Source organism: Bradysia coprophila, unplaced genomic scaffold (genome assembly GCF_014529535.1).
Source record: "Bradysia coprophila strain Holo2 unplaced genomic scaffold, BU_Bcop_v1 contig_232, whole genome shotgun sequence".
In the NCBI taxonomy this organism is placed as follows: Eukaryota; Metazoa; Arthropoda; class Insecta; order Diptera; family Sciaridae; genus Bradysia; species Bradysia coprophila.
The window spans coordinates 18,593,040-18,608,035 of record NW_023503493.1 but is presented as its reverse complement, the minus strand read 5'-3'; positions in this window follow the sequence as shown (position 1 = coordinate 18,608,035).

Below are 14,996 nucleotides of genomic sequence, written 5' to 3'. Positions count from 1 at the left end.
AATGACGAATTTCGGTGAGTATATTGCCAATTCGGTACTATTGTATGGATTTGGTTATAATTGAATATTGAACAATCGGTACACGTAAATGCTGCGGCAAATAATTTAAGTCTTACTACTCATGTAGTTGTTCTTCTTCCCGCAACTCCCAGTAACAAATTAATGAATACAATTAGAACTCTTGGTTGGTTCTCTTTTGTGTGCCATGTAGTGATAATGTCTCAATTGATTGATCATGTTGTCGCTTCCTTCATAAAGTTGAAAATGTCTTTGAGTTTCGAACATTGAATCTGTCCTTGATTCATAAACTCGTTGCCAAGGTTTCGTTGTCTACAGTTTATAAGGGCCGGGCAAGAAGTCAGAAGGTGTATAGGTGTTATCGGATTTAAAATGCATGTTTTAAGGCGAAAGATATGGTTTTCAAACGGCGAAACGTCGACCAAAAGAGATAACAGATTTGACAATAATACTGACAGGCCCTCTGTTAAAGGTAAATCGTTTCATTTGATTTATTAAATCTTTTTCACGAATTTGTATGTATGTTCTCCATACGTTCTTAAGAGTAATAGAGTCTTTACCCAGCATATGACTGTTTATTAGTGAAACATGTTATTCGGAGAATCTTGGAATAACTTGATGAGATATTAATGAGAGCTCCATTGCAAATTACCATACTTGCGCTGGGTATAACTGACTCACGGAATCATTGCTTAGATTATTACTTCAGCCAAAGAGTTAAACAACATCATGTCAACACCAGTTTCATAACTAAATAAATCGTAGGGGCCGAATATTTGTATAACAGTTGTGTCCTCTTTAAAGACAGTTGTTCTAAAAGACAGTTGTTTCCAAACAAAATTTTTCAAATATCATTTTCTGAAAAAAATTTCAAAAGATTACAATAAAATCGCAAGAAAAACTTACAATAAGACAAAAACACAAAAACATGGACTGTTTTTTTTCAAAAAAAAAACAACATATTTTCCCGGATTTTCCTTAAAAATATTAGAAAATTTTTCAAAAAAAAAGTCCCTGGTAATTTTTCAATTTTTACATTTCCACAATCAATCAGGCAGTCAGGAAAACAAGAAAAAAAAAATATTTCAAAAAATAGAGAGACGAAGAAATAGCCATTCACCCAACCATAGCAGTATGAAGAATAACAACTATTAATCAGTGAGCAACAATACAGACAACGCTCTCAGTTCCATCTCATGTAATAACATTAAATGGCATCACTTTCAATGAAACATTTTTTTTTATTTACAGATCACTGAATCTACAACGAATTTTTCATTCGCTCTTCCCATATCGAAACACATGTGAAATATTCTGTCCGAGCATATATCTCAATTTATTCCTGGGATGAAAAGGGATGAAGGGTCAGTACTGTCAGTGCGTAATATATGCATTCATTCGACGAGATATTTTTGTATTCTGTTAAATATCATGTAGCCTGTTCGACCACTTTCACTGAATTTAATCTCTATGGAGCGAGAAAAAAAAGTAAAATTTACTGCTTTCGATATGCCTATAAATGGTGTAGTAAGTCAAATGTCTTCGGTCTATTATATAGTTTCCTCCTTTTGACTCGAGTGCAAACATACAAACAGTTTATATGGCATTTGAACGAGGGTGATTTATACCAGAACAAGAAAAAAAACTCGACCTTAAATAGATTGTTAAACACATTGAATGACACAAATTTATATTTATTTCTAATGAATTAGTTCTGAGCTCGGAAAAGGGTAGCTGATCTCTGTTTCAGTTTATATCAGACAAAACGTAAAAGTTTAAACGAGAGGTCTTGTCTATTTTCTGCAACGATTGTACCAAGTGTTTTCTATTCTAATTTATAACTCTCAGTTCGGCAAGTACCAGAATGCATTGGCGATACATCATTATGTAAATGCGAGTGTGGACAAGTTTTGGATAGCCGAAGAATTATGAGCAAACTTCAAATTACTGATATTTTTATGGAGCGAGCACTATACAGTTGGTAGTGTAAACGACAGATATTCTTGCTGTGAAGTCAATGAAATTCAATTTGCGTTATATTCACTTTTCAAAATAATAAATTGTGTCAGTAATTTATTGGTTTGTTATAATATTGATGTCATATGAATGTTTTCCCAGTGAGTTATGTGTTCAAACAAACGATCATTTATAATCAAAAGAAATATTCGAAAATTTACGTTTTCCTTCTCTTCAGACATCTGTTCTAAGTTCATTTCCAAATAGTGTCATCATCGAAAATATCTCGATTTTAAGTTAATTGAAAAAACGAGCCATTGACGTGTTGGACGACTGTTTCATTAATTAAAGTGTGACAGTGCTTTCGGTATTTGGCGGGTCGGAAAGTGTTGTGTCGAAAAATGTGTGTACACATAAAAATGCTTTTGTAATTATTTATCTATTTGAAAAGAATGCAGACACACATCGAGCATCGGAATACGTGGAATAGAGTGAGGGTTCAAAATAATTGCTCTGATTGAAATTGCTTAACCCCAAAATAAAATGCAATGCCCATATGAGAGAAATAAAAATATGTCGGAGGCGATAGATTTGTCAAAATAAATGCTCTAAAAATAGCGACATGAAGACACATTACAATGCAATAATAATTAATCAACTTAATAGGTTCAATCAGGGATATCCGGCTTCTTCGTAATGATAGTGGCGGCGGCGTTCAGATTAGTACAGATGTTTCTAGTGAATGTTGTGATGTGTGTATTACACACTGCAGGGCCTATTTTTTAGAAACATCGTTTCTAAAGTTTCTTGAGTTTCTCAAAGTTTCTTAAAGTTTCCTAAAGTTTCTTGAGTTTCTCAAATTTTAGAAACTTGAGAAACTTGAGAATCAGGAAATTTCAATTATTGTTTATTATGAAGAATTCAGCTAAATAAACACCAGACTTTATCATAGTTGAATGATTTCAGTATATTGTCGAAAATGCATCATACCACTCATTCTGCTTCGAATTTTAGCTTCCACTGTTCTTCGTTTCTGCACAGGCTTTTGTAGATATACCTTTAGTTTAATTCATTCATTCATTCAGCTTAATTTTCACTGAAAATGTCGAAGTGTACGTCTAGAAGTGTTACGATTTTCGACTGTAACTTACATTATGCTTCTCATTCGTCAAAGCTAAGTTGAAGTAGTACATTTTTGCGTGTAACTCGTGCAATATATAAGTTGGCCAATGGTCTTATACTGGCTTAGCTCACACATTGTCTGAATGACACAGAAAATTGTGCACTAGGAACTCACATTTCATGGATGAATGGAACAGTATGTAAGTTGTCATAGCCTTGGTCTTTATAAATAGAACTATTTTTGATTTCTTATACTTTTTAGATCGTATTTGTCTTACACTATTAATTTTAGGCGATTTCGCGAAAACCGTGAGATGTAAAGTATTTTGAACTATCGAATTTTAGGCTTTAGAAGAATTTTCAAACGCCATTTATTGAAATGGTGAAGAAATTAGGTCTTTACTATTTCTTTCCAAAAACTCAATTTTCTTTGCTAAAAAATAGTGGGAAGTGTGACAAATCCTGTTCTTGGATAACGAGTCAGAAATGAAATTGGTTCCTTGATTGATGTTTTACGCAAAAAATTATGTATTAAAAACCGAAAAAACTTAATTCTGCTAGCTCGGTGGACATTTTCCATTCAAAAATTTTATTTTATACGCAAACAATTCTGTGCTAAATTGATAGAAGCGCCACTGACTTCGTGATTAAGTTGAAGGTTTTCAAAGACGTGCTAAATAGAAAGGTGTTCGCGTTCTAGGGAGACGCGATTTTGACTAACCTGCCCAGAAGGAGTAGCGAGTAGCGTATCAGGATTGAATACAGTGAATCTCAATTATCTCAAATTACATTAATTTCACATACAATTGTATCAATAATCTTTAATTCATTGCAAATCTTTCACACGAAACGACAAGTACTTATTTTAGCTACATCGCTTATCATTTATCAGCTTGTTCACCGTGGAATCACCACAACAATATGCATTTAAGATGTACATTAAAAAAAAAATGAATTTGTGCTTTCCAAAGTAACAATACCTAGATTAGTGGTGCACTCGACTTTTTTTTTAAATATCACAGAATTCTAGGTAAATAAAAAATATTTCTGTGAACAGAAAATGTACAAAATGTGTATGTTATGTAATTTATGTTCACCCCAGTGCAATGATTCAAGAATACGAAGTTGTTTTTCGATATTGTCCACAAAAGTTAAATCTTACTTACACGAAAAACAATTAGGAAGAGATCTCCTTACTAGATATTTTTAATTTAAAATGAAAAGTTTCCTAAATTTCTCAAATGTTTCTGAAGTTTCTTTAATGTTTCTTAAGTTTCCCAAATGTTTCTCAAGTTTCTAAAAGATTCTTTAGTTTCCAAAAGTTTCTTAAATGTTTCTTGAAAGTTTCTAAAAAATAGGCCCTGACACACTGTGTAAGTAGGGCTATTTTAGAACGTGGATGCTTTGCGAGACCCCATTGAGCTTCTCGATTAGTACCGAAGTTATATGATCGTTAGGATGAATTGATATCGACGGGCGGCGTGATTTATTTCAAAACTCATATGGAAATATGGTAATAGCCCTCCAAGAAGAGAACATGAGTTTGAATAAAAACTGAAATAGTTAAGAACGGTAACATTTTCGATTGAAAACAAAATGATTTCGGATCGGCGATCATCAATATTCATGTAGAAATCATCCACTTTATTTTGTCGATTACCAACCGGTAAACACAACATCATTGAAATAATTTCTCCTAAATTTATTTGTAAACATGATCCATCAAGACTTTACTATCATCGTCATCCATGTAATCATATAACAAACTCTATTCTAATGCTAACAAATAGTAATAATTTTCAAAAATATCCCAAAACACATAACACACATAAAAAAACCCAAAACAAATCTCAAAATGCAATTCTAAACATCTCCCGCTGAGATCAAATAATCAAATTACAAGATGTTGGAGAGGCTATAAATAAGAACATTTATATGTGCACACACTTTGCTGTTATGTTCCATCACATGATATACACAATGTGTATATTATGCTTTAAGCATTAATACATTAAACATATTTGGAGAGCGATGTTGATTATTTGGTTTTACGTGAAGGAACATTAATGAGGATATTTAGATTGTGACAATACGTTTGTAATAGATTGCCTGGGGTGGACTCTGTATCGAAATACAAAGAAGTGTTGAACTCATCAATTTTTAACTGTTTCAATTTTGGTAGCCCTTTTCGAGTTACTCTTTTTATTTAATATATTCAGATTTTCAAGCACGAACTGTGGTGACGATCAGAATAGTTGGCATAGGTACTTGAGGAAATAATTCTCTTGTTCGAGCAAGTGTTAACACATGACACAAGGTTCCAGGTTAGTAGTATAAGTTATATTAGTCAGAAACTGATGTTCAACATAAATAGAAGAAGATGTTAAGGAAATTTTCTTTGAAATTGTCACACGCATCATGCAAACACAGTACCAATTACCTTCAACCATTTTAAACTCATAATATGATACACTTTGGAGGTTGTATATACAGGACCGAGGTACTCCAACCATACAATAGTTGTATACAACAAAACATTAATCTAAAATCAACAAATGATTCAGAGCCCGTCTCAATTCCATGCCCACCAGAAACATACTAATGCTAATAAAAGACACAATAGTCAAGCTGATTAACTTCACTATTATTCAGTCGAATTTAACACCATTAATCACTATGAAAGTGCTACACTAAGAATTGATGTCGACATAGTTTCAATTCCGTTTTTGAGTTTAGAGCGCATCTTGTAGAACCGACTGCGAGTATGCAGTACTGTGACCGAGCCGAAGGCATGTATATACACCGAAATAAGCACTTTCCCCGAATTTTATACAAAACTTTTCGATGTTGGCGAAAGTTGATTCATATTTCTTAGCAGGGCGAATGTGCGGGCGAAAGAAGCCTCCAAAAGTCCTGAAAAATCTATTACTTCTCTTGTTTAAAGAATTTTAATATCTTTGACGTCAACTTACATTTTGCTGAATAAAAGAACTGCAACTGTCCGGAACCCATCGCTTATTATTACTATTATTGGTGTCGATAACAACAAACATATTTGTTGGACTTTTCGTTTACTTGAAAAGTTGATGATCGTTGATTAGCATAAAAACCAACTCATAGAAATTTATTGGCGTTAAATCTTGAAATCTCGATGACAACCCTCTGGTGTAACCAAATGTGAATCACTTTATTTACCTAGCCACAATTGTATTGTATTTCCTGATTGTCCACATTGTCCATGTTTCACCAAATGCTCCGACAAGAATAGACAGATTTTCCGAATACAAGCATACATTGACATCGAGTCAAATAGTGCAAGTCATAATTTTAATGCGTTTCTGTGCCTAAACCTGCTTATGCTTGCTTTCTGTTATAAGCTCATAAAAAAAGTGGAGAAAACTCTTATGAAGAGGGATTTTGATGGTTTCGTTCATCATTATGTTAGACGTATAATAAGCTGGTAATTCATTATGTGTACTCGTATATTCAATCGTACAAAAGATAATTTTTAGGAGGTTTGACATGTACACACAAATATGGAAAACGTTTCTGATCAAATATCGTAACGAATTTGGCAAGTCATCAAAAGTAACCAATGGAAACATACAAACGATTGAAACGAAATAAATACAATGCCATTCATCGAATACCCAATGAGAATAGTGTTGCTTTTTATTGCTTAAGAAAACACTGCATCCCGAGTTCGTCAACGATCATGTGTGTTGTCAAAATGGTTCGAATCGAAGAGGACAATGAGAGATAATGCACAAAAAGGGAAAAAAAAGTATTAGCGAACAGCGGGGACAACAACCCCATTTGAGTTCGTTTCATTGGTAGAATGTAGAATCACTAACTGTTCAGGTAATAGAAATTCATTTCTGGATTAATACCAGCAGAGAATCATTTGAGTTCGAATATCCTCTGAGTTTTATGAAGAGAAAATTAATTAATTAAATAAAAGTGCTCGTCTCCCGATTATGGGTGGTAGATTAAGACCTTATTTAAAAAGGATGTAAGAAAGAATTGGAGGAATCGTTGGTCTTAAGAAGTAGCTTACAAAAAGACAACCAAACTTCCAATTTAGATCCTATGCAGGTATAACGATTGTCAAGCTAATTTCAATTCAATTATCATATTCAATATAATAATTCTTCTTCGATTTCTTTATCAAACATCGAGTAATATAAGCACGAGGAATTAACAACAATTTACGACGAGAATTACTTTCCGAATTTTATACTTCGTTGAATGAACATAGGGAAATAAATAATAAACGAACGACGACGACGACAATTGAATACGCGTAGACTATAATAACATTTATGCCATTGTCATCTTCATAATCATCCATTACCGATTAATATTTCATATTAAAAAGAAAAATCGAAAGAAGGTATTGAAGTATTAGGAAGCATCGCGAAGGAAGAAACCTTAATTCTTCAACCAGTATACAATGCCTCAACCCCTTTTTTAAGTCTCATTGAAATTCCCGAAAAATGTTTTGTTAAAATATTAAAATTCATTGATACACGACATAACACGTTTCCCTCTTTTATTATTGAAATGCGATTATTTTCACACATATTTAAATTGAAATGCATCAACTGTTATGTAAAAGACCTAAAATGTAAAATAACAGAGATAATGGATGGATCTTAAAAATATAACAACAAAATGAAAAAAGTTCGGAAAATATGGAACGCTACTCAGTATCAGATTACATGAAAATTACATGATTGACAATATAAATTCTGATTTCAACAAACAAATAATAATTCAAAAACGTGTCCAGCGTTGTGACACACGCGTTACGGTTTACTTTAAATTATTTTTGTTGAAAATTTAAATATAGACAAGAGATCATTTTGTGTTATTGAGCCGAAAAAGTGTTTTCATTCTTCGCATATTATACTATCGAATTGAATAGATTTGTCGAAATGTTCTTAATGCTTGCATAATAATGTAATAGAGACGCGCTTGTTGTATCAGAGCTTAACAAATCATTTCAATTCTATAGAAATAATTATATTCTAAAACGATAACGAGTTAATTGAAATTGTTTTTTCAGGCGCATCATTTTCTTCTTCAATTTTATACAAGAAAATATGTCGACGAGAATTTTACCGATGAGATTTTACAACGAAAATTTAACAAAAAAAAATTGTGTCACAGGTGGCAGATGCTGAGGAAACCTTTCATACGACAATAATCATCTTCCACTTGTGACCCAATTTTTTTTTTGTCAAATTTTCGTTGTAAAATCTCATCAGTAAAATTCTTGTCGACATATTTTCTTGTTTAAAATTGATTGCGTTTAGGCGCAGAATGCGTAAACTGATATGAAATGTTTTAAAAGTTTAATTTTTACTAGACTAGCGCCACCTTTTCCTCTTTTGAGGTTATTGTGGGATATCAGTTGTTTTAGAAGTTTCGGGTAATGCTTAGAGTTAATCAAGCTCTATAAGTGACAGATTATCCCAAGTCTTCATACCGTACAATTACAGTGGGCTTAACAGTCATCGATGCTTCCAGTCAATGAGATGTTTCCACTTATGATATTTTGCGCCAAGTTATCATACACTGGAAATCACTTAATGTACTGGGTACGTCGATGGACATTAAAAACTCTGATAAATGAACTAAAATTGTGTTTTCTTAAGGTGAAATATCTCAAAAATACAAAATTTCAAAATGGCCGCCATTTTCTTGAAATGTCGATAAAAGTTTTCCGCCAAGGAAACTATATGATTAGCAATTTACTATCAACTATGTTTGTGCCGTGCAATATAGGCCTAAATACAATGAATACAAAAAATTGACACAATTTCCAAGATGGTGGCTGCCCGCCATTTTGTTGGACATTTTAACCCATTTTCCCCATTGAAACCAACACACCAAATGTAAAAATACCTAAAATACCAAAATGTTCCAAAAATTTTTGTGAAGAAACAAATTTTTCAATTTCATAATCTTCGCGCACATTTTATATTAAGCATGGCAACACTGATCTACTATTTGGTTCAGTATGGAAAAGGTAAAATGTTCACTTATATATAGGTTCCTTAGTTCTTCAGTTGGTTGTGCTTTTTTAGGGAAGTTGAACTAGCGTCACGAACCTCTGCTATCGCTTCGGTTCATGATCTTTTCTCTGACCGAATGTTTTACATTGAAGAAAAGACATATAATTAAGAGCAAATTTATATCGGCTATTGAGAAATGCATAAAATGCATCATAATTTTCACAGCCACAAAGATAACAAAAATGTCATAACAACCATAAATAAATGATAATTCGGAATCATTTTGACTATACACATCGAATAAAAGACGTATCAATTCCAGTAAAATCATAAACATTATGAGTGTGTACAAACAACATATATACTCAGTGATCGGCTGTAACAACATAATGCATAATACGCATCGAGTTGCACACATCATGTGTGTATAGAAAACATATTATAGTCGAAGACGAGTCATTATCGTAAAAGTTTATGGAGATAGTGCATGGTGTGGTTGTTCCAATATTATGTCTTCCACTGCTACTGTATTTTTATTTATTTATGTTCGATACAAGAAGGAACTTTTATTTAATTTGATATTTGCTGATAAAATATATTTTACAAACATTTAAGTTTGTGTGTTTACAAACATGATGGTTGATGGATGGATATAATTCGATGTTATGAACTGTGAGAAAAAAAACACCGAGAATACATTGATGTTCAATCATAAGAATGTTTGCACAAAAATCGTTTGCATTTTAATTATTTTTCTTCTTATTTCAATATTTTAATCAATCTGATTGCCATCTTTCTAACATCGAGCACTTCATTTACGTTAGAAAGTTGCAGCTGTCTTATGAAGGAAATTTTTCTTCAATCTTTTCAATGACCAATCACGGCAATTTTACTGTTAAGACACCAGTGCTACTCATTTCCCAGAGTTAAAATGATTGTTCGGTCTTAGAGTAAAACTTCAGAGTCTAAGTCCCAAACATTTTCTTCTGACGAAATATGTAACGTTAACTTGATAATGTGGCGTTGTTTCCGAAATCGCTCCGCTTTTCTTTAATTTATCCAATCGAATTTTGTCAACAATGTACATAAATAAAGGACTTCATTACCGAAGTCGTGTGTCGACATAATCCAAGAGGACTTGTTAACGTTCCATCAGTAATAAAATTAAACTTTATTTTATGTGGATGATACGGGTTGGCATAATATATAATTCAGAATTGTTTGAAGCCGACATATATCCAGAAGCAAATGCAATCAATAACTGATTCGCACAAAACGAAAAAGACGATCGACGAAATTCTTATGATTTGAAATGGCCGACATAACAGGATGTGCTACAGAGCTCATAAACTTGATCCAATTTTATTACAACAATGAAAGGAAGTCATAAAATCACTCTCCATGTTTTGTATTCTCTCTCTGTTGCTGTGTGGTACTTTGAAATGATTTTATTACCGTATGTAAACAAGGACTAGGACACATATGTAAGATGTGGCTGAATTTCTTTTAAAAACAATTGAAGTGTTCGTACGGGTGGATTTTTATTAGAATTGTACAAAGAGAGGCAAAAGTAAATAAAAACAATCAATTGGAAGCATTAAGTTCAAATGAAACGGAAAAAGGAGTGCTACGGATTACAGTCATCTATGCTGGGGATTATTGCTATTATTTCATGAATAATTGGGTAATAAAAACCGAACAACAATGTTGAAAGGAATAGAAATTGGGTTGCCTTAAAATTAAAATAAATCCTTCGATAATGATGACTTATAACGCAAAAAGCAAGAACAGATTTTTGTAAATAAGATTTTCCACCGCCTCTCGTAAATTACACCGAAATAAAATTATCCAATTTTCTATCTGCCTTCAATATTTCCACATGGTGAATGATACCATTGTCTGTAATATTTTTGAAATTGAATACCTGCTGGAAAACTATGTGGTAATTTGACAAAAAATTTGACCGAACGAAGTCAATATTCGTTTTCCGTATCTGTTTTTAGATAATTCAATGCGTTGATAAATACAAGGGCGAACAATTTTCTATTTTATTTTTTATTTAAAAAATATTTTAAAGTGAGGGGTTACCTTTCTCCGTCAAATGTATACATATATATGTATATCAAACCGAATGTATGGTATAAATCGGATGTGTGGCGAAAATATTGGGAAATTTGATTTGGACATGTTGACAAGAAGCAATTTGTGAGGATTTGCACCATTACTATGAGGTTATTTTTATTATCAGGTTTTTTTCTGTTGGCAAAAAAAACAAACTTTAAAACATTTTCATTAAAATGGGGGGAAACATATTTTTTACAAATTGAATTTTCCTGGTTCATTTAAACTGGTAAATATAAAATTTCTTTTTTATGGACCAACGGTCAATTAATATTTTTTGTTTGAAAGCTATCATATTTCTTCATCGTGGAGTTGGTAGAAACCATATATACACACTGCAGACATAACTTCATATCGTAATTGAATTTTGAAAAATATTATACAAAACAGATGGCGAAGGAAAAACAGTTTATAGTTTAGCAGAAAGCAATAGACTGTGAATTTTCCGGAGGCACTCCGAGCTTCTACTTAAACTTGTATAGTTAAACAAGAATATCATCGTTTGACTTTATACCGTCGGCTGCTTTTCATGGGTCTCATTTGGAATCCTTGGTAGCAGTAATTAATACGTCTAATGAAGAAAGAATTACATCTAGATTAGTCTGCATTTATTCTGAGAGCGTTAATTAACAGTAATCGCTTTATTCGCCAATTACGGTGTTGAGCATTGCACCTGTGAACAGGAAAACGGCAAGAGCGTTTTGTATTCATTATTCGAACAATCGACAGTATAAAGAGAACACTTAGTTACCCGAACAATGTAATAATTTTTCTACCGGTGTTGCGTGTGTTCTGTCTGTTCGAGGGTAGCTATTAAAAGAATGGGTGTACATATGATCCCAAAATTACGCCCGAATTAGAGATAAATCTCGGTATTTTTGAATCATTTTATGAATTCCCTGTTTATTTTTTGGAACATTTATTAATTACAACCCGACAATAAATGAATAGATAAATGGATGTGACTGTAATGTGTGCGTACCCATAAAACATTAATCAATAAATAACAGCCTGGTAAACATATACAAATCATAAGCCATAACACCATGTTAATCATCTTCTCGTACTTTTGGTTTTATTTATAAAATGAAAACGCAGTCCCTAAGCATAAATAAATTACCGCAAACAATTAACAAGCTTGTCAACATGCTGATCACCCTGTTAATTATGTCTATAATAAGAGGAAACAAATTACTTTTTTAGCCCGTACATTTGTTTAAGTTTATAAATTTCCTTCCAACGACCATAATTTACTTTCTTCGGAAATGGTTCTTACAAGCAAAATACCGACTTGTGTGTAACTTTGTCGGTATTCTAATGTTAGAAAGGGTATTTAACGGCATTACTCAGAGCGTCGTCGCAACGCGTTGACGATTTAACTTGTAAAACGTAAACATTGTGTTCCGTATTATAATAAGTTTAGTTTTTTTGGTGAAAAAACACACTTATTTCGAGTCTGTGTCGTGTCCCCTACACCTACACATTATCCAATGAAGAATGTTTTACTTGTACCGACCGACGGTGCTAAATGTAAATTATATTTCGTAAGGTAATTGAGGCTATAATGAAAGATTTTTCGTTTTTATTTGAGATTTACGATAAAATTCACATAATGGGGCAAAATAGAAATTACTTTTGTGTATGGTGTGGTTACATTTATAGATTCAAGATAAGGCCAATGATTTATTGGATGTGTTTTTTATTCGAATTTTTTCCGTTGTCGATTGAATGACTCGTTTTTTTATCACAATCTAGGGTAGCTTTAACATAATGATTATGGGGTCTCGCATTAGTGACGATGTCACCTCACAACTTTTTTTTATAATTTAAATTCTTCTGGGGACACCGAGGGGGACACTGTTTTTTTATTGTAGTATCTATTTACGTTGTACTTTTTGCGCCTCAGTGAATCCAATTTAGTTAAATGTGTTTCTGTGATTGTTTTTTTTTATGAATCATAAATAGTTAGGACGCCCTTAATTTATGACATACCATTTGTTGCATAATCTTCTATAATACGTATTCTTTGCGAAAATAACAACGATAATAATAAGCAGATTGCAATATTCACTTATAAGTTAACGTATCATGAGTCTGTGAAAATTTTGCGAATTTAATGCCAGGAAAAACGTCTTAGGCGGTTTAGTCATCAGTTGATTGTCAGATCACAGTCAACCTTTCAGATGTTTTTTTTTTCTTCGAATCTTGCCAATATTTTCGAATTTTTAGTAAACATTTCTTCAACAGAAGAGAAACAAGTTCATGGTTTTCTGGTCATAGATCATTTCAAGAACATTTAGAAAAAATATATTATGACATGGAAATGATTTATTGCTAGCATTTTGAATGTGAATCTTTTCGATAGGTTCAATTTACTATAAGGACAACCTAATACATCAGATAAAGGATAACAACATTTGTTTGCAACATTTGGTTTACATGGTTTGAGAATAAATATTATAATGAAAATATCCCGATGGGATGGTCAGGTGGTCACGAACAAAAAGGGGTACATAATATTTCGTTATGGTTTCCTACTCTTCGAGTGATACATTTTCTGTATCAACGTCACCCCATTATTTTTTGTAGATTGTACGCACCAACAAAACAGTCGATTGTATAATCCGAAAAGGGATCAAATATTTTTATGTGTGGTAACCGGATCTTAAAGAAAAACATTGAAAAATACGAAATATGAAAAAACGTTATTTGCAGATATGGAAATTTTATGAGAGACTTAACATATACAATACGAAAATTGTCTGTTATAAATGGCCAACACTGTCACAATAATGTCGGTGATGTATGGTCTGTTGTTATGAATTTTATAGTTATCCATTCATAGGTCTGTGATGTTTATTGTAACATTCATTATAAATTGTTTGCGTTTTATCAAATAAAAAATTGGTTTACGGGTAATTTATTTAAAAAGAAAAGAGATGTATGGACAACGTTCATTGATTGTGGATATCATTGGAATTCATCATCGAGAAACAGGATCAACGGTGATTTTGACAGGTATCAAAGATACAAAAAAGCAACAGATTCTTAACCTGTCACAAACGGCAAACATAGCAACTGTTTTACTATCTGATCTATTACTTCATTTGATTGAAGATTTTCATAGATTGATTTCAGAAATCTTTTACTTCATTTGTTTGGAACATGCTTTTTGCTATATAAGACCTAATTAATCGGAGCCTGTCGTTTATTATTACTGTCGTTGTCGATAACAGATGACAGCCGTCTGCTAAGCTTTGCCCAGCTGAAGGACTAATTGCTGCTTGATCACAATGATGATGACTTATTGGAAAAATAATGAAGAACAAAAGACGAGAAGAGACAAAAACTTTGAAAAAGGAGGAAAGTGTAAGAATGAAAGTCACACAAGGTAATCAAAGCAATTTTTGACTGCTTACAAAGACTCAAAAATTCCACGACCATACATTATCATGTTTCCATAGCTTCAAAAAATTAAAACTAGCAAATCCAGAGTAAAAATTGTGAAGTTGTAAAATTGTGAGGCTGAATTCTAATTTAATTGTATACTCACGGTCTCGAATCTATTGTCTTTTGAGTCATATGGCATATTCTTGCAGTCTTTCAATCTTTTTCCAAATGTCTTTTTAGCCCCGTACGAAGTACTGGGGGCTTATAAGATTAATATGCCGTTTGTAACACGTCGAATTGGAAGCAGACAGTAAGGGCAAAGCATTCCGTCCGTCCGTCCGTGACCCCTCTAGCTTGAGTAAATCACAA